Source organism: Astyanax mexicanus, chromosome 7, assembly GCF_023375975.1.
Source record: "Astyanax mexicanus isolate ESR-SI-001 chromosome 7, AstMex3_surface, whole genome shotgun sequence".
In the NCBI taxonomy this organism is placed as follows: domain Eukaryota; kingdom Metazoa; phylum Chordata; class Actinopteri; order Characiformes; family Acestrorhamphidae; genus Astyanax; species Astyanax mexicanus.
Window position 1 is genome coordinate 54,073,882 of NC_064414.1, and position 22,764 is coordinate 54,096,645.

A 22,764-nucleotide genomic window follows, 5' to 3' on the forward strand; every position below is an offset into this window, starting at 1 on the left:
AAAGTTCCTGTACTGTCATTATATCAATACACACACACCCGACAATGACAGCTTACTGCTGGACATCTACCTGTCTATCTGTCTAACTGTCTGTCCATCTTTCTCTGTCTGTCTATCTTTGCATCTGCCTCTGTCTGTCAGTCTATATTTTTATGGTAGTATGTACTTTTTTTGTTTCTTGTGGTTGTTGGTTGGACAATGAACCTGAAACACCTGGTTTTAAAGCACAATAATTGATTGTGGTGACGGACAGTTCTGGTGGAAACAGGAGAGTTGAGGTGCACATTGAATTCTGACGTGATTTGATCAGCCGTGGTTTTATGTTTTTTGGATACAATCCGGGTTAGCACCCGAACATCCCTTTCAGACAGCTTCCTCTTACAGAATCCACAGTTAATCCTGTTGGATGTGGTTGGTGCTTCTTGGTGGTATGCTGACGTTACCCTGGATACCGTGGCTCTTGATGAATCACAAAGACTTGCTGTCTTGGTCACAGATGCTCCAGCAAGACGTGCACCAACATTTTGTCCTCTTTTGAACTCTGGTATGTCACCCATAATATTGTGTGCATTGTAATATTTAGAGCAGAACTGTGCACTTACCCTGCTAATTGAACCTCCACATTATGCTCTTACTGGTGCAATGTGCAATTAATGAAGACTGACCACCAGGCTGCTCCAATTTAGCCATAAAACCTCCCACACTAAAATGACAGGTGTTTCAGTTTCATTGTCCAACCTCTATATATATCTCAGCAATATGTGTTTTTACAGTGAAAAGTAACAAGAACGTCTCATTTTTAGGTAAATATGTTATATCATGCGAGCTACTGATGAGTACTTATGTTATAACCTATATATAGTAGTGTATATCTCTCTCCATATGTTGGTCTATGTATCTACCTGTCTGTTTTTCGCCTCTATTAACTATTTATCTATCTGTCTGTCTCTCAGTTTCTGTGTCTATATGTATTTGTAATAGGAAGGAAATACAGTATAAATATATATATATTTTTTTTTTTTTACTCTTCTTTTTAAGAGTCCCTTTACACATATTTCTCGATTAAAAAGAAGAAACATTTTCTATGTTGTTTATTTTATTTATTTATAGATTAAAGTTTCCTAAGAAATGTACAGTTTATAGGATTGATTTAAGAATAAAAAGCAGAGGCTGTGGGTTCAGGGACGTCTGGTTTTGTGAGCGTGAGATTATTGAACTCGTGTCGATGTGGGTCAGCAGGATGATCCCGTTAGGATTCTGTCGTCAGTAAAGTGTTGGATTTCTTTGTGTCTCGGGTCGCGTTCGCTGCTGAGAGAGCGGGAGACTCTGGAGAGGTTAATTACTTTAGTTTAAAGTGATTTAAGTGCTGTAATTCCTGCACTACATGCTCCGAATTCACCACACAACACTACAGCGAGCCGTGCGTAAGTTCTGGTGTCAGAGCTGTTAATCGCTCCTCCCGTTTACAGAGCAGAGCTGCAGTGGATTCAGCCGCAATAGAAGGACAAAACTGAGGGCCTTAATATAACAGAGCTCACAGGAACTGAGCCTCCGGCGCCTCCGCTGTTGACATTTAGGTCTCACGCTAAGCAGGGAATCATTTATTAAGCCGAGGTGGATTCAGCTCGCGCTGTCTGGTCATGTTTCTGTATTAGGAGGTTATTTTCTACTGTAATTGAAATGTGACCACAGAAGATCATGTCTATAAACCGTACACCTGTAAAATATATATATATATATATATATAGCTCTAGAAAAAATAAGAAACCATTTAATGATGATGAAAACCTCTGGAATATAATCAAGAGGAAGATGGATGATCACAAACCATCAAACCACCAAACTGAACTGCTTGAATTTTTGCACCAGGAGTAAAGCAGCATAAAGTTATCCAAAAGCAGTGTGTAAGACTGGTGGAGGAGATGCCAAGATGCATGATTATGCATCAACTTTATGAATATGAACTTGTTTTCTTTGCATTATTTGAGGTCTGAAAGCTCTGCATCTTTTTTGTTGTTTCAGCCATTTCTCATTTTCTGTAAATAAATGCTCTAAATTACAATATTTTTATCTGGAATTTGGGAGAAATGTTGTCTGTAGTTTATAAAATCAAACAACAATGTTTATTTTACTCAAACATAAACCTATAAATAGCAAAATTCTATTTTTTGTCACTCCTGGTGCAAAAATTCAAGCAGTTCAGTTTGGTGGTTTGATGGTTTGTGATCATCCATCTTCCTCTTGATTATATTCCAGAGGTTTCCAATTTGGTAAAATCAAAGATACTATCAAATTAAATATATATTTTTTAGTATCTTTACTTAGTTAAGTAGTTTTTGCTTCTCATAATATGAATTAGAACATTACTCAAATATTCACTATTCACTGTATACCTGTAACTCTACCTCTTCACTACTTTACTTTAACTGATGCTCTCAAACACTTTATTAAGAGACACGAAATTCAAGTAATTAACTCTTGATGAGTTCAGCACAGCTGTTAACTGAAAAAAGCCTGAATTCCAGCTGACTCTACTTCATAAAGCTTCATAGTTTTCTTCATGTTTTTTTTTAATAGTCTCTATTGAACACTCTGCCAACACTCTTAATCACTCCTTACTGCACAATGCGCAGGAACTTTGTGAGAATATTAATATTGGAGCTGCATAGGATGGATTATCACTTGGGATGGACTCCTTTAGGAACCTCTACAACTTCAACACCCTACTTCTTTATGTGTAGCTCAATAAATATAACCCATATCAATCTAAATTTTTGATAATTTACTAGCTGAGCAGGAGAGCGTACCTGGCTTTCAGAGCTGTGGAATACCCTCTGCAGTTCCGGGTCACGGCACCAATTCTTGTAATTTTTTTTATTGTATTAAGGTGGAGTCCCGTCTGCTCACTTTGTTTCACATGCCGCCGGATTACGAACAACATTTTTTTAGCCAAAAGAGGGAGGAAAAACAAACATGAAGACTTTGAGGTTTACTTCAATGCCAACTTTGAGTTACAGCGCTGACCACTTACGCCGCGCTCCCCCCGCAGGCCGATCCGACTCCGGAGACGCTGCGCTTTTCTCCCGGGCTGCTCAGATGTGAGCTGACCTTCAAATTGGAAAGGATATTTTTTCCTACCCAGGGATGCCGTGCCCATCCTTTGATGATGTCTGTGCTCAGCTTTGTGAGATGTATTCACTTTTAACCCGACAAAATGCTGACATGATGGACAGTCCCTGCAGGAGTGTGTGATGGGCAGTTTGGTGGAAGAATGTTTGATTAACTCGCCTTTTTTTTATGATCGATTGATCGTTGGTGTCGTTTCTTTGGAAGTTTATGCATTTTGTGCTGTTTTTACCTGCCCACAGCAGAGACTGACCTGTGATTCGGATTATATTTATATATATAATCTTCTCTGTAATGTGGACTCATTTATACTGGACCTTCCTGCAGATGCTCTCTATGCAGAAATAATAAGCGTGAGCCACAGCGCTGAATGTGATTGGACGTCCTCTGTTTTTTGTTTTGGGATTTGAGCGCAGAATTTGGTTCTGGGTGGAGAATTTCTGCCAAATTCCAAATAAAAATATAGTCATTTAAAGCATTTATTTGCAGAAAATGAGAAATGGCTGAAATAACAAAAAAGATACAATTCAAAGAAAACAAGTTCACATTTATAAAGTTTTAATTTAGTTTGGTGGAATAACCCTGTTTTTAAATCACAGTTTTTTTCATGCATCTTGGCATCATGTTCTCCTCCACCAGTCTTACACACTGCTTTTGAATAACGTTATGCTTTACACTCCTGTTGCAAAAATTCAAGCAGTTCAGCTTGGTTTGATGGCTTGTGATCACTCTTTGATGATGGACAGTCCCTGCAGGAGTGTGTGAGGGGGAGTTTGGTGGAAGAACATTTGATTAATTCACTTTTTTTATGATCGATTGATCGTTGGTGTCGTTTCTTTGGAAGTTAATGCATTTTGGGCTGTTTTTACCTGCCCACAGCAGAGACTGACCTGTGATTCGGATTTGGGTCGCAGTAAGAGACTCTTTATATAATAATCTTCTTTTTGGTCCACATTTCTCTGTAATGTGGACTCATTTATACTGGACCTTCCTGCAGATGCGCTCTATGCAGAAATAATAAGCGTGAGCACAGCGCTGAATGTGATTGGACGTCGTCTGGTCTTTGTGTTGGGATTTGAATGCAGAATTTGGTGTTGGGTGGGGTGCGGTGGGTTGTGCTTGGGTTGTTTTTTTTTTCTCAGTTTTTGATTTTGTTCAGAATTATGGATTTTGGTTTGTGGTTCTGTGGTTTATTTACAATATTGTTATTGAAGCTCCTGTGTTTTTGCTGTAGTCTTAAAAAGGAAGGTTCTGTAAAAGACATTCCTTTTAAGTTACTAAGCTTTTTATTCAATGGTTATATAGAACATTTTGAAAACTTTACTGTTCAGTTATGGGATTGAGGAAGGAAAATCTGGTACCAGCCATTTTTAAGGATTTTACAAGGTTAAATAATCTTTTTTTAAAGGTTAAGTGACCTGCAAACACTCTGTATTTGTGTTTGTATTACAACTATTGGGTACTATTGGATCCAAAATTACGCAAAGATAGATAGATAGAGCCTAAAGCTAAAGAGATCAGAATATTGGATACTGATCACCACCTATGCCTGTCGCGATATATCGTGCCAGAAATGATTGCAAAAAAAAAAAAAAAAAAAGATATTATTGTCATTTTAATACAATTAGCCAAGTATCACTGATATAATAATAATAATAATAATAATAATAATAATAATAATAATAATAATAATAATATATGATAAAAAAAAATCAATATAACATTTTAATGACACAAAAATATATACTTTTTTTCACCTACTGCAGAATTCCACACTGTGTGTATGGAGTCACAGTTGTAGTATGTTTAGTGCTGGATGCAGTTTTGGTTTTAGAATTTTACATTGAGCAAATGTTACTTTTTTATTATTTGGTTGCATTGCTGTAGAATCCACCCAAAAATATAAATATACAAATATATAAATGAATAAATAAAAATCCAACACATATTTTTTTTGTAAATTATTACATAATTTGCTATCTAATTATATTGAGATATGTTAGTTGTTATTTTGAGATGCTTAACTGTTGCGATACTAAATTACTATTTGAGGTTATCTAATTATCTTGAGATATTAAGTCGTTATTTATTTATTATTATTTTGAGATGTTGTCTCATTATTTTAGGATACTAAATCATTATTTTGGGATGTTACTTTATTATTTTAAAATAATAAGTCATTAATGAGATATCATCTCAAAATTCTTATTTAATGTCTCAAAATAATGATTTAGTATCTTAAAATAATGAGTTAACATCTCGAAATAATGACTTATTATCTCAAAATAATGAGATAATACATTAAAATTAGATAACATTTTAAAATAATTATTAAGTATCTTAAAATAAGGAGAAGAAAATATGGTCTTTATTTTTATATTGTTTTAGGTGGTAGGAATGGGCTTTCCTGCTTTACATCTTTTAATGTTGATGATGGAAAAACAACATTTAAACAACCTTTATTTAACATTACCTAATAAGCTTCACTGGTTAGTGTTGAAATTCTACTATTAAATCAAAGTTCATTTAAAGGCTTACAACTAATAATAATAATAATAATAATAATAATAATAATAATATTATATGTTTTTTATATATAAAAAACAAATACATTAACAATAATAATAATAATAATAATAATATTATTATTATTGTTAATGTATTTGTTTTTTATATATAAAATATATATTTAATGTAAGTAAAGTTTTATACCGATATTATCTTACATATAAAGCCATAACGTTGAATCAACGTTGATTCGCTCAGCGGGTCAGTGCACAGCTGTGCCCTGCGTCCGCATGCGCGCGCTCGAGCGAGCGCCGTAGTATAGAGGCTAACACGCGGCGCGTGCACGCGCGTTTTCGCTTGCATGCGCGTCTCGAGCGCCCCTGCTCGCGGGTTCTGCTCGGATCTCGCTGCTCGCTGTTTGTTCTCGTCTCGTGCACGTGCGCGCTCTTACGAGTGCATGAGCGAGAGGGAGCGTATGTGCGCTCGTGCTCTCGCTCTCTCTCTCTTTCTCTCTCTCCATCCCTCCCTCTCTCTCTCCCTCCCTCTCTCCTCGTGCTCATCCTGCTGCAGGAGCGCTGGAGCGCGCTGGCAGTATCGCGCGCGCTGATCTCTCTCTCGCGCTGCGGTCTGTTGTTGTTTGTTTGTTGTTGTTGTTTGTTGTTTTAGTTTGTGAGCTTTTTTCCCCTCGCCGTCGCTCGTGCACGCGGACTGCCGTGCGCGCGCTTTCAAGTTTCTCTCGTGCGCGTGCTGTGTTTTTTTTTTTCCTTTTTTCTAACACCGAGGAAGAGGAGCATGGAGCAGTGAGGAAGAAGAGCAGCAGCAGCAGGTAGGAGAGACCGGTGTGTGTGTGGGTGGGTGGGTGTGTGTGTGCATGCGCGTGCATGAATGCATATGCGTGTGTATGTGTGTGCATGCGCGTGCATGAATGCATATACTGTATGTATGTGTGTGTACGCGCGTGCACAAGTGCATGCGTGGATTATATCCCTATTACATGTGTGTATGTGTGAATGAGGTGAGCACGAGAGCTCGCAGGAAGTTATCAGCAGCCCGGCTGCTGCTTTGTTGTGCCGCTCGTGAGCGCGCGCTCGTGTGAATGTATGTGTGTGTTTGTGTGGAGCCCGAGAGCTCGTGCTTTTCCTAGACTGTACTAGACTGGACAAGCATAAACTCTTAAGTACTGTACTAAATATCTGTACTGCTTTATATAGTGTGTGTGTGTGTGTGTGTGTGTGTGTGTCCAGTATAATTTCTAACTCACACTCCTTATAATAACCCCAGTGCCTCCCGTAACTTTATAAACACACTAAAAAACTGCTCCTTTTACCCCCATAAGTGTGCATGTGGGTATTATAGTAGTACTGTAGCTTTAGGGAAATATATCTCAGGGAAATCTAGGTGCACCTGTTCATTCATTGAAAACAGTTTAAATAGTAATATATTTTTAAATTGTTTGCCTCTCAAAAGCTTTAAAGGAGATTATAAGATCTTGTGGACTGATATTAACCCACACAGACAGCTTACACATATAAGTACAATGCAAAAAACTCTATATATTTATATTTTGTTGGCAACTTTGTTGTTTTTGAGGGATGTATCTGTATATACATACAGATAATAGTGCATACTAATCTAGAAGTGCTGAGTGTACATGTATGTGGTATAGCAGACCAACATTAAAAATAAACATAATTACAAGTGTTGAAAATATATATTAATATGTATTTTAAGACTGTGTCCTATAACTAGAATAGACATATCCTCGTGAAGTCGTGGAGCTGCACGACTGTAGCTTTCAATATTACAATAACCCTGTCTATCCCACCAAACTAATACTACTACTTTATCATTAGTAACTCTAGTGTTTATATATTTATTTATAAATAGTGCTGTTTGACTGTAATAAGTTCATTTATCTGCTCTCATGGCTGTAGTGAAGTGAAGCAGGTGTATTATGCTGCTTTTTATGGCTCTGCTTTGAAAGCCATTGCGTTGTATAATGCAACCTATGAGCATGCATTATTGTTTGTTTAGTTATTAGCATTTTTTGTATGTTTTTAGCGTTTTTAAATTTAGGGTCAGTTCAATATAGTGAGGTGAATTAGGTGTACGATGTAGCTCTCCCTGCTTTAAGAACCCACTCAGTCTAATGCAGTGCAACCTGAACACATTTAAAGCAGCAGCGTTAACATTCCTATTTCCGTTTCTATTATGTTTCTGTATGTTTTAGATTGTATTTAATATATTTTTGCATGTTTTTGCATGCATATTTATTCGTCCTTTTAGTTTGGCTTGATTATGTTGAGATGATTGAGGTGATTGAGTGGTTTTAGGTTCTGTTTTAGCTGCTTCTTTTCTTTAATGGCTCCACTTTAAGAACCCTATGACCTAAGCACTCACAAATTAAACATACATAGAGTATTTTAATAGTATATTAGTTTTATTTATATTGGTGTGTCTTCACTCTATCTGCTCGGTGGTTTTAGTGAGTTTTGCTGAATTATGCTGCTGTTTTTTGTGCTTATGGCTCTATTTTGAGAACGCTCTCAGCGTAATGCAGTCTTAGTCTACTTAGCTCACAATCAATCGCAACTGCAGCTTTATTGCAATATTGTAGATATCGTAGATGTGTTATTATTTCTATTTAGTTGTTAATAGTATTGTTATATTTTATATATATATTTGCATGTGTGTGTGTGTGTGTGTGTCCTCTCTGCTGCTTCTACTGAGGTGAACGAGGTGTATTACTTACTGTATGTTGCTGTGATGAGAGTTTGAGAACCCTTTAAGCCTAATGCAACCTGAGCACCTTTATCTCACAGTTAAAATATATAAAGCATATGATTAATATTCCTATATACAGTATATTTTGTAATATTATTGATATTATTTTGTGTGGTGTGCATTCATTCGTTCTTTTGGTTGGGTTATGGTTGGGTTATAGAGGGGTGATTGAGGTATGTTATGTAGTGTAGCTTCTTTATGGCTCTACTTTAAGAACCATCATAGTTCAGTATGACCTGAACACTCGCAAACAAAGCAAAAACAGTAGTTTAATAGTTTAATAGTATATATTAGTATTATTTATATTGGTGTGTCTCTACTGTATCTGTGTTTGTATCTCAGTTGGTTGTAGGTTGAGGTGAAGGAGGTGTGTTATGCTGCTCTGCTTTCTTTATGGATGTTCTCACAGCATAATGCAGGCAGTATGAGCACCCAGGCTCTTATATATATTCTTAATATGTTTTCTTAATACTCTTGTAATTTGTCTTGTCATCTAGTCATATACTATTATTATTAATATTTTAATTTAATTTTCTTGCCAAAGTATTTGTATTTATCCGCTCTCAAACAACATTAGCACTCGCAAACAAAGCAAAAACTGTATTTTAATGCTTTAATAGTATATATTAGTATTATTTATATTGGTGTGTCTCTACTGTATCTGTGTTTGTATCTCAGTTGGTTGTAGGTTGAGGTGAAGGAGGTGTGTTATGCTGCTCTGCTTTCTTTATGGATGTTCTCACAGCAAAATGCAGGCAGTATGAGCACCCAGGCTCTTATACATATTCTTAATATATTTTCCTAATACTCTTGTAATTCATATATTGTTATAAATATATATATATATATATATATATATATATATATATATATATATATTTTTTTTTTTTTGCCAAAGTATTTGTATTTATCCGCTCTAAAATGACAATTGAATTCGCAAACAAAGCAAAAAATTTACTTTACTAGTTTAATAGTATATTGGTATTATTTATATTGTTGTGTCTCTACTGTATCTGTATCCCGGTTGGTTGTAGGTTGAGGTGAAGGAGGCATATTATACTGCTGTAATTTTTTGGTTTTTCTCACAGCATGATGCTCAATACTTTATCTCAATACTTGTAATTTGTCTTGTATTATTATAAGAATATATATATATATATATATATATATATATATATATATATATTTTTTTTTTTTGTACCAAAGTATGTGTATTCATCCGCTCTCAAGTGACAAGCAAAAACAGTAGTTTAATGGCATAATATAGTATTATTTATATAGGTGTGTCTCCACTGTATCTGTATCTGTATCTCGGTTGGATATACTGAGGTGAAGGAGGTGTATTATGCTGCTGTTCTTCCTTTATGACCCTTTAAAATCCTTTAATGCTTTAAAATCCCTCACAGCCTAATGCAACCAGTATTAATGCTCTTGTGGTTTGTCTTGTCATATACTCGTACAGTATATATATATATATATATATATATATTTTTTTTTTTTTCCTTAATTTATTTCAATATTATTATTTATATTTTATTTTTTTTTATTTGCCAAAGTCTGTGTATTTATCCACGCTCAAACGACATTAGCCCTCACAAACAATTCAAAAACAGTAGTTCAAAAGTATATTACAGTTATTTATATTGATCTGTCTCCACTGTATCTGTATCTGTGTCTCGGTTGGTTGTAGGTTGAGGTGAAGGAGGTGTATTAAGCTGCTCTGATTTCTTTATGGCTCTTCTTTAAAAACCCTCACAGCCTAATGCAACTAGTATTAGTCTCTTATATACTCTATATACTCTACTATATACTCTAAATACTTAATGCTCTAGTGGTTTATCTTGTCATATAATCATATATATATATTTTTATGTCATTTATTTTATGCATTTTTAGAATATTATTGTTATTTTTGCATAAATATTAACCGCACATTTATGGCTCTTCTTTAAGATCCCTCACAACCTAATGCAAGCTGAGCACCTGCAGACTGACAAGCAATAATCAGCAGGTTCATTAGGATTTATAACTTATAAATTATAAGGTTTACCATAGCAATTTAGCTTCTCTTTATTCTGATCGTGATGGTGTGTGTGCCCACTGTGTCCCTTCTGTGCCCAAGCTTTATATAGCTTGTGTTTATTCATCCACTTGGTTAGTTCCAGTGTGGTAAACGAGTGAGAGACAGAGAGTGTGTGTGTGTGTGTGTGTGTGTGCTGGGTGACTCTGAGCTGAATTGAATGGTGAAAGTAGAAAGTAGAAGGTCAGAGTAGAAGAGGAAAAAGAGAATAGAAGTGGCTCTGCTTTCAGACCCTCACAGTCTAATGCAACCAGAACACCTTTATCCCCCCAGTCAGAGCAGCACATTTAATATTTCTGAGTTTTCTGCATTTTTAAACATTTTTATCTCTCTTTTTTTGACAGTATTGTATTTGTTTGTGTGTGTGTGTTAGATAACCAAATACTAAAAAAGTAAAAGTTATTTTAGGTCATTATATTGTTAATTTTTTAAAGCAATGATTACTTAATAACCTCCAGAGTTTACAGTTTTAGAGAAGTAGCTTCAATAAAATGGCCTATTATTGTTTTTTTTTCACTCTAATATAATGAATATCATTGACTTTTTGATCATTTTTATTTACTTGCTTGCTTGTATTGTAAATAACTTGCATTACATTGCTGTAGCTTCTTCTTTTTTAGAGTTTTAGGGAAGTAGCTTTAATAATATGCCATATTATATCTTTATCTACTCAGTCAGAGAAATATCTAGCTCTAATATCATGAATATCGTTGCCTTTTTTATCATTTTTATTCGCGTGTTTGGTTGTATTGTAAATAAATGGTATTGTGTTACTGTAAGATGAGCTAAACAATGCTAAAGAATTAAATTTAACAGCTTATTTCTTTTTTATAGCTTTATATTGATAATTTTGTAGCATTGATGCCTTTTTACCCCCAGAGTTTACAGTTTTAGAGAAGAAGCTTAAATAATATGCCATATTATTTCTTTATCCACCCAGTCAGAGAAATATCTAGCTCTAATTTTTTGATCGTTTTTAGTCGCTTGTTTGGTTGTACTTTAAATAAATTGTATTGCATTACTGTAAGATGAGCTAAACAATGCTAAAAAAGTAAAATATAACAGCCTAGCTTCTTCTTTATAGCTTTATATTGATCATTTTTGGAGCATTAATGCCTTATTACCCCCAGAGTTTATAGTTTTAGAGAAGTAGCTTTAATAATATGCCATATTATTTCTTTATCCACTCAGTCAGAGAAATAGCTAGCTCTAATATCATGAATTTCGTAAAATTTAACAGCTTAGTTTCTTCTTTATAGCTAATATTCATCATTTTGTAGCATTGATGCCTTATTACTCCCAGAGTTTACAGTTTTAGAGAAGAATCTTCAGTAATATGGCATATTATTTGTTTGCCCACTCTAATATCATGAATATTGTTGTCTTTTTGACCATTTTTATTCGCTTGTTTGGTTGTACTTTAAACAAATTGCATTGTGTTGCTCTAAGATGAGCTAAACAATGGTAAAAAATGAAATTTTAACATCGTAGCTTCTTATTTTTGCCTTTATATTGATAATTTTGCAGCTTATTCACCTTTACGCCCTCAGTAGATAACTGTATTTGATAATACTGCATTTTTGCACTTGATTATCTTAACTAAAATCAATATTTAAGTTGATTTAAAGTCATGTAAAGCAGTAAACTCCCAGCAGCAGGTCTAGTTTTGCCCCTGAGCCCCTTGATAGACACTTGGAGACGGGCGGGACACTGGAAAAAGTCCCGGCGCATACCTCAAGGTTGTATGAACAAAGTGCGGGTATTGTACAGAGCACACACACACACACACGCACACATACACACGCACAGAGCCGGAGCACCGTGTAGGCAGCGGCAGTATCAGCATGTACTGTAATTGCGCTGAGAGCTGAAGCTGACGATAGTGACTGCTGACAGCTTTCTGGATCATCCTGAACTGCCTTTTGTTTGAACTTAAGACGGGAGCACCGGGGAAAGGTCACTCCCACAGCAGAAATGCAGAAATCTGGAGTTTTCCTCTTTTAATCTGGATCAGAACAGCGCAAGAGGTTGTATTTTTTATTGTTTTTAACAAAATTTAATTTTTTTTATAGTGAATTTTGATTTTTTTTTATTATTTTACTTCTGTGAGGGTTCTAGAAATAGTCACAAGGGTAGTAAAGTCTACTAATACATATATAAATAAATAAATAAATAAATATAGACTTATTGATATATTGAACTTTATTGTTGTTATGGCTTAGTCGAAGTTCAAAGCAGCGGAATACAGTTAGTGCAAATACTGTAGTAGCATTGTGCAAAAACACATAATACATATTAATACGCTGAATATTTCCAAAATGACAATAAAAAATTCTTCTAAGCTTTCAATGGAAGTCAATGTAAAAAAAAATGCTTTTCTATTCTATTGGACAGTTTTTTTGACACGATGCAAAGAACAACAGGCAGATTCAAATGAGAACAAATTATGTAATTTATTTTCATTATTAAGTATTTTCTTCACATTTTTTTAAATGCAAAAAAAATCTTACATTTTGTATCGCCATGTTTTTTGTGTACTTTTTCTTTGTGTAACTCTTGAAAAAATGTGTAAAAAATGTTGAAATGTTTTTTTTTTTTAAACTAAATATATTGCGATATTAAAAACTATTAAAACTTAATATACAGTAGTCCTTTGTTATAGTTTCCCTTGCATATGATTGAACGTCCATAACAGTAACCCTTCATTCAACATTATTAATGACATTAATATTAGATTTTTTTATCACAGTTACATCTGGTACAGTATATTGTGGACAGATACTGCTATAGTGGCAGGACTCTATAGTGCAGTATACAGTAAAAACATGAATGTTAAAGATGTTGGAAAATTTTGGGGAAAAAATGCCTCTTTTTTCCCAATATTTTCCAACATTTTTAACATGTTTTTACTGTATACTGCACTATAGAGTCCTGCCATTATAGCAGTATCTGTCGACAATATAATTGAATATATTGTGAAATATATTGTGATATTAAAACTAAAAAATATAGGAAACAAAACACACGTCTTTCAACAGATTTCACTAGAGGCCAATGACAAAAAAAGTATATAAAAATATATTAAATATACTAAACATATATAATCTAAAACGTTCGAAAGAGCGTAACATGCATTTTTCTATGTCCTATGTGAAATTGTACGTCCTGCTTTGACACTTTTGGTGTATATGTGTGTATATATTGTGATTTCAGTGCTGAATCGATATATTGTGCTGCTGCACGGTGTATAACCATTCACATTTACAGTTATAGGGATATAACAAGCTAAGCGCAGTCTGTGTGCTGTACAACATTATTACAGACACAGTTCAGATGGATGCTTTTGCACTGAGAGACGAATGGATTAGATTAGATTGGACATAGGGAGGTATTACTGTGTGTGTGTGTGTATATGTGTGTGTGTGTGTGTGTATGTATTTGTGTATATGTGGTTCAGATAAATCTTACGTGAGGTCGTAATCAATTTGCGTTGTTGCCTAGCGCTAGAACTTGATCCATGTCTGGCCCAGAAAGAAAAAAACTCAGATTTTATTATTTTGCATTAACTCTGGAGTGATTGATAGACGAGCGCTGGTGGTCTGAAGTGTCATTTATATGGGGGCAGAAGCTGGGGTTTTTCTGAAGGGGTAAGGAGTGTGAACGGGGTGATTCGGAGTTGTGCGTCGGGCTGAGCGGCGCGGGGATCATTTGTTACGGTAATGATGTTAATGCAGTCTGCTGTAGTGGCCCAGGCTCTGCTCTAAAAGCAGAGGGCAGATGCTCTTGGGCAGGGGGCTGTCAGCCTAATGGAGGCGGCGTTTCTCCCGCGCTGATTGATTGACAGCTCTGCTCTGAAGTCTGCAGATGTTTGGATTCCACTTGATGGCTCATTTCGTGGCTCGTGCTGCTGGAAAAATGGGGCGAGAAATCTGAAATATTGCCCTGGATGCTGCCAGCTTTCAGAGCGAAATATGAGAATGCTTATTTTTCTGATAATTTCATATTTTGTGTAGGCCTGTCACGTACAAGTACATTAAATAATGCTATTGACTTATTGACTTATTGAACAATGTGTGGACATGACCTCAGTATTCATTTATTTATTTATTTGCTGACCTTTGTCATAGTTTCACTTGCATACGAATGAACGTCTATAACACTAAAGCTTCATTCAACATTATTAATGATAATGTAATCTTTTATCACAGTTACTTCTGCACAAACACTGCTATAGTGACAGGACTCTATAGTATACAGCAAAAACATGATTATGATTAATATTTCGAAGGGGAATTGGGAGGAAATGGGACACTGAGAAAACACAGTTCTGTTTTTGTGTATATTTAGAATTATGTACGTTAAATTGTACATTTATTGTTATCATTACGCATCTTTTCACAGTAAACACATACAAACAGCAGTGATAATAATAGCTGCCTTAAATAACTAACTAAACAACTTAAACTCAAGTTGCCTCACCCACGTAGGCCAACAGAGGGAGCGTAACCAGGCTGGAGGCAGAGCGAGGCAGAGTGATGGAGAGCACTGCAGGCCTCGCTTACATAATATAATGAGGTAAAGAGATAGAATGAAGTAGATCAGAAAGAGGTGAGGGAACATGAGGCAGAGTAAAGTAGAATGAGGTAGTGGAGAGCAGAGGGTTGCAGATAAAGCTAGAGTGAGGTAGAGCGAGGTAAATCAGAAGAAATGAGGTATGTGAGATAGGAGTAGTTTAGAAGGAGTGAGGCAGAGTAAGATAGGATAAGTTAGGGCGAAGCAAAGGGATGCAAATAATGCTAGAGTGAGGTGGAGTGAGGTAAAATGAGGTAGTGCGAGGTAGATGGAAGAGTAGAGTAAGGCAGAACAAGGTAAAGTGAGGTAGATTAGAAGGAGTGAGGTAGAGAGAGAGAGGTAGATCAGAAGGAAATGAGGTAAAGTGAGGCAGAGTAAGGTAGAATGAGGTAGAGCATAGCAGAGGGATGCAGATAGAGCTAGAGTGAGGTAGACTGACGTAAAGTAAGGTAGATCAAAAGGAGTGAGGCAGAGTGAGGTAGAACAAGCAAGCAAAATGATGCAGATAAAATTAGAGTGAGGTAGATTGAAGTAGAGTAAGGCAGAATGAGCAGGGTAAAGTGAGGTAGATCAAAAGGAGTGAGGCAGAGTGAGGTAAAATGAGGTAGAGTGAAACGAAGGGATGCAGATAGAGCTAGAGTGAGGTATATTAAAGTAGATTAAAGCGGAAGGAAAGGAAGGCTGAGGTACAGTGGCGTTCTACTTCTTGTCTTGGAAAAAAATTGTGGAAAACCTCTGAGAAGCTTAAACTAATTTACAATATAAATTTATTGTGTTTCACATCGATTTCGTGGCTTTTTACACTGATTTATGTACGATATTGATTTTAAAGAGATTTCTGATATTTCAGTGTACAGTATTTACAGCATCTATCACTGACTAACACATTTTGATACTTGGCATTTATTTTCATGGATATAATTTTGTTAATATTGTAATTATTGTAATTATATTGTATCAACTGAAATTGATAAATATGTTGTGATCATTTTCGCTAAACTGCAAATTCATGAATTGAATCTTATTGGTCCTCATTCTGCGTTTCTTCATCACACTAAAGGTTTGATTCATAAGTTTGTTAAATACAGCGCACAAGCAATACTGAAGCTTTCACTCACACACACACACACACACACACACACTCTCTCTCTGCGTGTGTTTGGTATGGTGTGTAGTGTGTAGTGTTTGGAACAGGCTCATTGCGGCTCAGCCATGCTGAAAGAGGAGCCGCTCGAGTTTTGGCCACCAAACAGCAGCGGAGTGAAAGCGCAGTGGCGTGAAAGCACACGCCAACTGATAGCCCTGCAGCTGGAGAGAGAGCGGCACCTTCCTGCGCCCACTACTCATTGTGTGTGTGTGTGTGTGTGTGTGTGTGTGTGAAATCTTGGCTCTGAGCTTGTCGAGACCCCATTATGAATTGTGTCGTGAGGTTAAAGGTGCGTTCAGTATTTTAACCCTTTGATTGTCTGTAATGGACGGAAACACTGACTGGATGTAGAGCGAGGCTGAGCGAGGTGAACAAGCTGTAATCATTTCTATTAGCGCTGCACAATTTTCTATTTCTATTCTCGGTTGAAAGATGCTTTCGATTGAGATAAAGAATTTTAATTGATCTCTATCTCGCTAATTGTATGTGCAGATGTTATGATTATATGAGGTTTTAAATTTTTATTTGATTTAATAGCTTAATAGTGAGCTTGTGTGAGTTTTATAAGGTTTTTGAAAAGCATGGAGAGATTTGCGAGAGTTGCAGAAACCAAAAAAAAAAGGTTAATAGGAGCAAAAGCAAGGCAATAAATCCGAATAAGAACACAACACCTTGAAATTTTGGTAAAAACTGATTAATTTGTAGTGTTTGTTTGATTTGGATCAAATTAAGTCCATAGTATTTGAATGATTATAGTAGATATTTGACTTATTTGCACATTTTGTACATTTTCAAATTGATATAATGGACTAATAATGACTCTGCGTGAGTTGTATTATTTTTTTGGTTCTTTAAATTGAGTTATACATTCTAGTATCTGTTATAGCTCTTGAATGTAGCTCAGAATCAATAAGCCAAAAAAGCTAAAAGTCAGAATAGGAACACGAAACTTTGAAATGTTGGTAAAAATTGATTAATTTATAGTGTCTGTTTGATTTGGATCAAATCGAGTACGTAGTATGTACTCGTACTTCATGATTATAGGAGATATTTGACTTATTTGTACATTTTCTGTACATTTTTCTGTTTTTTAAATTGATATAATGGGCTAATAATGACCCCGGCATGAGTGGTACATTCTAGTATCTGTTATTGCTCTAAAACATGGCCAAAAAAGTGAAAAGTCATAATGCGAACACGAAAAACCTGGACATTTTGTTAAAATGTTTGATTTGTAGTGTTTGTGTGATTTGAATCAATCTGGAACATAGCATTTTAATGACTATAGGAGATATTTGACTTATTTGTAATTTTATTGTACAGTTTTAGCTTATTTAAATTGTTTTAACGGACTGATAATGAACATGGACAGAATCACAGATCTGTAAAAGCCATAAAAGAAAAATTGGAACACGAAAAACCTGGAAATTTAGGTAAAAATTGATTGATTTGTTGTGTTTGCGTGATTTGGTTGAATTTAATACATAACATTTTACTGATTATAGGAAGTATGTAACTTATTACATTGATCTAATGGTAATAATAATGACCCTGCGTGAGTTGTGCATTTTAGTATCTGGTATAACTCTAGAATGTGGTAAGAATCACTGAAGTTTCTAAAGCCAAAGAAACAAAAGATCAGAACAGGAACATTTGTAGGAAATTTGTAGTGTTTGTGTGATTTGCATGTATTGAGTACATAGCGTATTAATGATTATAGGAGATATTTGACTTATTTGTACATTTTGGTGCATTTTTAAAGTTTTTAAATAGATGTAATGGACTAATAATGACCCTGAATTATCTGGTGTAGCTTTAAAACTTGGACAGAAAAAGGAAAAAAATGTCAGACTGAGAACACGGAAAACCTAGAAATTTAGATAAAAGTGGACTAATAATGACCCTGTGTGAGTTATACATTCGAGTATCTGCTATAACTCTGGAATATAGCTCAGAATCACAGAGTTGCCTAAGCCAAAAAAGCAAAAAATCAGAACGGGAACACCAAAAAAAAATGAAAGATTTTGGTACAAATTGAATTTGGGCCATAATTAATATTTTATTATAAAACCACGTGACTGTTTATAGATAACACACCATACTAAACCCTCCACTCGCGTTCTGACGAGCGGAGATGAAGCATTTCTCTGAAGAAGGCCCCGCCCTCCTCTTCCTCTTCCTTTTCCTCTTCCTCTTCCTCTGAACACCTGCTAAATGAGTGAACAGCAGAGTTCAGCCTGATTCCCATTAAATCTGAGGAGCAGAAGCTCTTTCTCTTTTTCTCTCTGCTGTGTTGTTGCTGGTGCGTAATCGCCGCTCTCGCGCTCCTCTGTAAGAGCTCTCGTGCTCTTTTCAGTTCACGCTCATTCATGTCATTTCAGTTCACGCTCAACTCGCCGGAGCCGTGTGACGGAGGAACACTTCAAAGGGGGATTATACACGCACGCTAGAGTGCACACACACACACTTACGCTTACACTTACACACACTCTCGCGCACGCACACATTCACGCATGCACTCTCGCGCCCTCTACACTCTCCGGCACATTTTTAAGGGTTTAGTTGTCGGCTTAGCGGTGTTTCCTGCTGACGCTTTTCTTTTTTCTTTTAGTTTTTGATTTTTTATTTCTTTTTTCTTGTGTTTTTCTGTTTTTAGGGGAGGGGTACGATAATCAGTCCGCACAGCCTCACACGTCCCTTCTCTCCCTTTTCTTTTCTGCGCCAAAGAGCGGCAAATTACCTTTCTCTCTCTCTCTTTCTCTCTCCGAGCCGCGATGAAAAATTCATGCTCTCCTCCCGTCCCCGAGCTCTAAAGGGTGCCATTATGTCAACGTCTAAAAATACGTTACTCCACGTAGGCGCCTCGGCGACGGCCTCCGATAAACAAATATGGCTGGAAGGGTGGAGGTGTCGCTCGCGGGCCGGCAACACGTCTCTGATATCGGAGAGGAGAAATATGCTGCGGAGTTTCTGTTCGGGGGGAAGTTGGACGGATGCGGCGTGTTAGGAGAGAGCTTATGTCTGCTTTTGAGAAATATGTGCTGCGACCAGAGAGGAAGAGACAAAGCTGGTGTGAATTCTGTCGAGTGTGAAACAGGGGGAAAATCACTGCCGGCCTCCCGCCGCTCTCCACCTCCAACCTCCGCCGCCACCTCCACCACGCTTCCCTCGCTTCCCTCTCTTTAATCCTCGAATAAACAGATGCTTTTTTATTGGACGACAAAACTGAGATACTGTACCTGTCAAGGATATTAAAATACTATTAAAAAAAAAGTTTATTATGGATATGCAAACAAATGAAAAAAATGGCCAAACAAAACACTTTGGTGTTTCGGCCAATTAAAAAAAAATTATATCATTTATACATATTTAGTTTATTTCATGCTTTATTGTATATTTTCTACTTTTATCTTTATGTGGCATACTTGGCAAGTAGTAAAGAAGGATTTGTTTTGTACAAGAAAACTTGTTTCTTACTGTGCACACGACAATAAAATCTTGAACAAACAATAACTCAATTGTTTCCTCTAACATTAGTATTGTTTTCAAAAGCGCTGAATTTATTCCTGCTGAATAACACTGCTGAGGTACATTTATGATAAAAAAAATAATAATAATGATTACACTGCTGAGGTAGAATTATGATTAAAATGACATTGCTGAAGTTGCTTTGTAAATGTGTGGCTACAATAACATGCCTGGAGTACGTTTTTTTTTTGTTGTTGTTAAACAGCGCTTCTAAGGTAGATTGTTGACTTAAAATAGCACTGCTGAAGTAAATGTACATCTAAAATAGCACCGCTGAGGTAGATTTAAGATTAAAATAGCACCGCTGAGGTAAATTTAAGATTAAAATAGCACCGCTGAGGTAGATTTAAGATTAAAATAGCACCGCTGAGATAGATTTAAGATTAAAATAGCACTGCTGAGGTAAATGTATGTTTAAAATAGCAGTGCCGAGGTAAATTTAAGATTAAAATAGCAATGCTGAGCTAAATGAATGTCTAAAATGGCACGGCTGATGTAAATATATATCTAAAATAGCACTGCTGAGGTAGATTGTTGATGGAAATAGCACTGCTGAGTTTCTAAAAAGTGTAAAGTAAAACTGTGGGGGTATAATCATTGTTGTTTTGTTGGTTCGCTTCCTGAGATATAAAAAAAAATAGTTTATTATAATGCAACATTTTTTGTTTTCAGTAAATATTGTTTTACTGATTTCAATTTAAAATAAAGCAACAAATATTACCGAACAGTTTTTTTTTTTTTAGACAGCAGAACTACAATATAATCAACCTTACTTTGCTCAATTAAACAATGCATGTAATATACTGTATATGTATATAAATATATTGGGACACCTACTCACTTGTTCATTGTTTGCTGTAAAATCAAGGGTATAATAAAAGCGTTTACGCAGCTTTTGTTGGAGTAACTGTCTCTACTGTCCAGAGAAGACTTTCTACTAGATTTTGAACTAGAATTGCTTTGAGCATTTGATTGCATTTAATATATAGTGACAAGAGCTCTACTGAGGTTTTAATGTAAAACATTATTTATCTCTCATTATACTTCTATATGAATAGATTTATGCATCCGTATTTTCATTGTACATCTTTAAAACACCTTTAAAAGATTTCTAAAGCAGTTTTAAACTAACAATAATGTAATTTGTGCTCGTTGCTGCACCAATTATTGTACATAATACAGAGGAATTCCATTACTTTCAATAAACGTAACTAAACTCCAATATTCTCAAATATTCTGTAATAATTCAATATATACGTATATATATATTTTTTTTTTCTAATAACCGCCCTCTCCTCCTCCGTCCTTCACTGCCTTTCTCTTTCTCCTCTCTCTCTTCTCTGTTTTTATTCGTCCTGAATTAAACACATGCCTCTATCTTTGTGCGGGTTTGGCACGGCCCGCTGTTCGTGGCTAGCATTTTATTTTTTTTTAATTGATAACAATATTTGAGTTAAAGGTGTGCATATTTTTATGTGGTTGTGCAGAATGTGCTGGAGGCGGCTCTACAAAGCACACAGCTCGCTCTGCCAACAGCGCCAACGCCATGCCAGCGGAACGTGGGCTAGCCTTTAAAAAGACAGAGAGAGAGAGAGAGAGAGAGAGAGAGAGAGTAGCCAGTGATACTCCACTCATTCAACAGTATGGCTGCAGGGCTGCCGGTGTGTGTTTGTGTGTGTGTGTGTGTGTGTGAGAGTTGCGTTGTCGTGAGGATGAGTCTGTCTGCTCTACTTTAAAGGAAATACTTATATTTTCACAAAAAAAATGATCTGATCTTTTTATGAATTCGCTCAAGGTCAGGTTTGGCTGAAGCTCATTTTTTGTTTTAAACCATTGTGTAACTTAATTAGTTAAAAAATGCATAAAAAAACAAAGCAATTATCATCTATTGAATTTTTAACATTTACGCAGGTTTAGTTTTGAGTGCGTCATCAAAAACAACATCACTTAACATAAATTATTCAGTCTTTTTTGCCAAATTATTGAGGTTACTAAACAGTAATGTTCACAAGACGAGATATTAATATTATATATATATTTTTTTTTTGTTCAAAGTTGAAATATATATTAGTAAACACAGCTCTGAAAAAAATGAGAGCACTTAAAATGATGAGTTTTTTTTTATTTTACCAAATTGAAAACCTCTTGATCAGACTGAAAACTGCTTAAATTTTTGCACCAGGAGTAAAGCAGCATTAAGTTATCCAAAAGCAGTGTGTAAGACTGGTGGAGGAGAACATGATGCCAAGATGCATGAAAACTGTAATTAAAAACCAGAGTTATTCCAACAAATATTGATTTCTGAACTCTTAAAATTTTATGAATATGAACTTGTTTTCTTTGCATTATTTAAGGTCTGAAAGCTCTGCATCTTTTTTTGTTATTTCAGCCATTTCTCATTTTCTGTAAATAAGAATTTGTGAGAAATGTTGTCTGTAGTTTATAGAATAAAACAACAATGTTAATTTTATTTAAACATAAACCTATAAATAGCAAAATCAGAGAACAATACAAGTAAATATAGCAAGAAGATTATGTATTTGAGCTCGTATATCTGTGCAGATGTACAGGTAGTAAATTAAGTTGCATGGCTGCGAGCAGTGAACGCTGCACATAACGTGCTCTCAGTGTGTAAACAGCATGTAGCAGCTGCAGAGACAGCGTTTGTTCATAGCTGTGGTAATTAGCGTTATCTGGCTAATACTTCAGATTAAACTGTGCCTCATAAGCAGTTTAATAGCTTTTGATAAAGGTTGAAATAAAGAAATGGTACTGTATAGATCAGTTGCATGTAAATGAGTGTGTAATCCTGTGTCACATGGATATATGATCACCTAAGCATACAGATGTCTTCTTCTAGAGTTATATATATAAATAAATAAATAAATAAATATATATGCAGCTCTGGAAGATGATGTTAAGAGAGCACTTCAGTTTCTGAATCAGTTTCTCTGATTGTGCTGTTTTTCATCTTGGCATCATTTTCTCCTCCACCAGTCTTACACACTGCTTTTGGATA

General features: G+C 35.6%; 1 protein-coding gene across 10 annotated transcripts in view; it reads left to right on the top strand.

Moving 5' to 3' along the window:
- The window catches only part of tenm3 (teneurin transmembrane protein 3), a 1,272,390-nt gene that overhangs the window by 647,169 nt on the left and 602,457 nt on the right, over window positions 1–22,764 (top strand). The window contains exon 1 of one of the 10 annotated variants that reach the window (XM_049481364.1): window positions 6,182–6,460. The exons of the other annotated variants lie outside the window; for them this stretch is intronic. The gene's annotated coding sequence lies outside the window, so the exon portion shown is untranslated. Of the gene's footprint in view, window positions 1–6,181; window positions 6,461–22,764 lie in introns of those variants that run through there. 10 annotated transcript variants of the gene reach the window in all.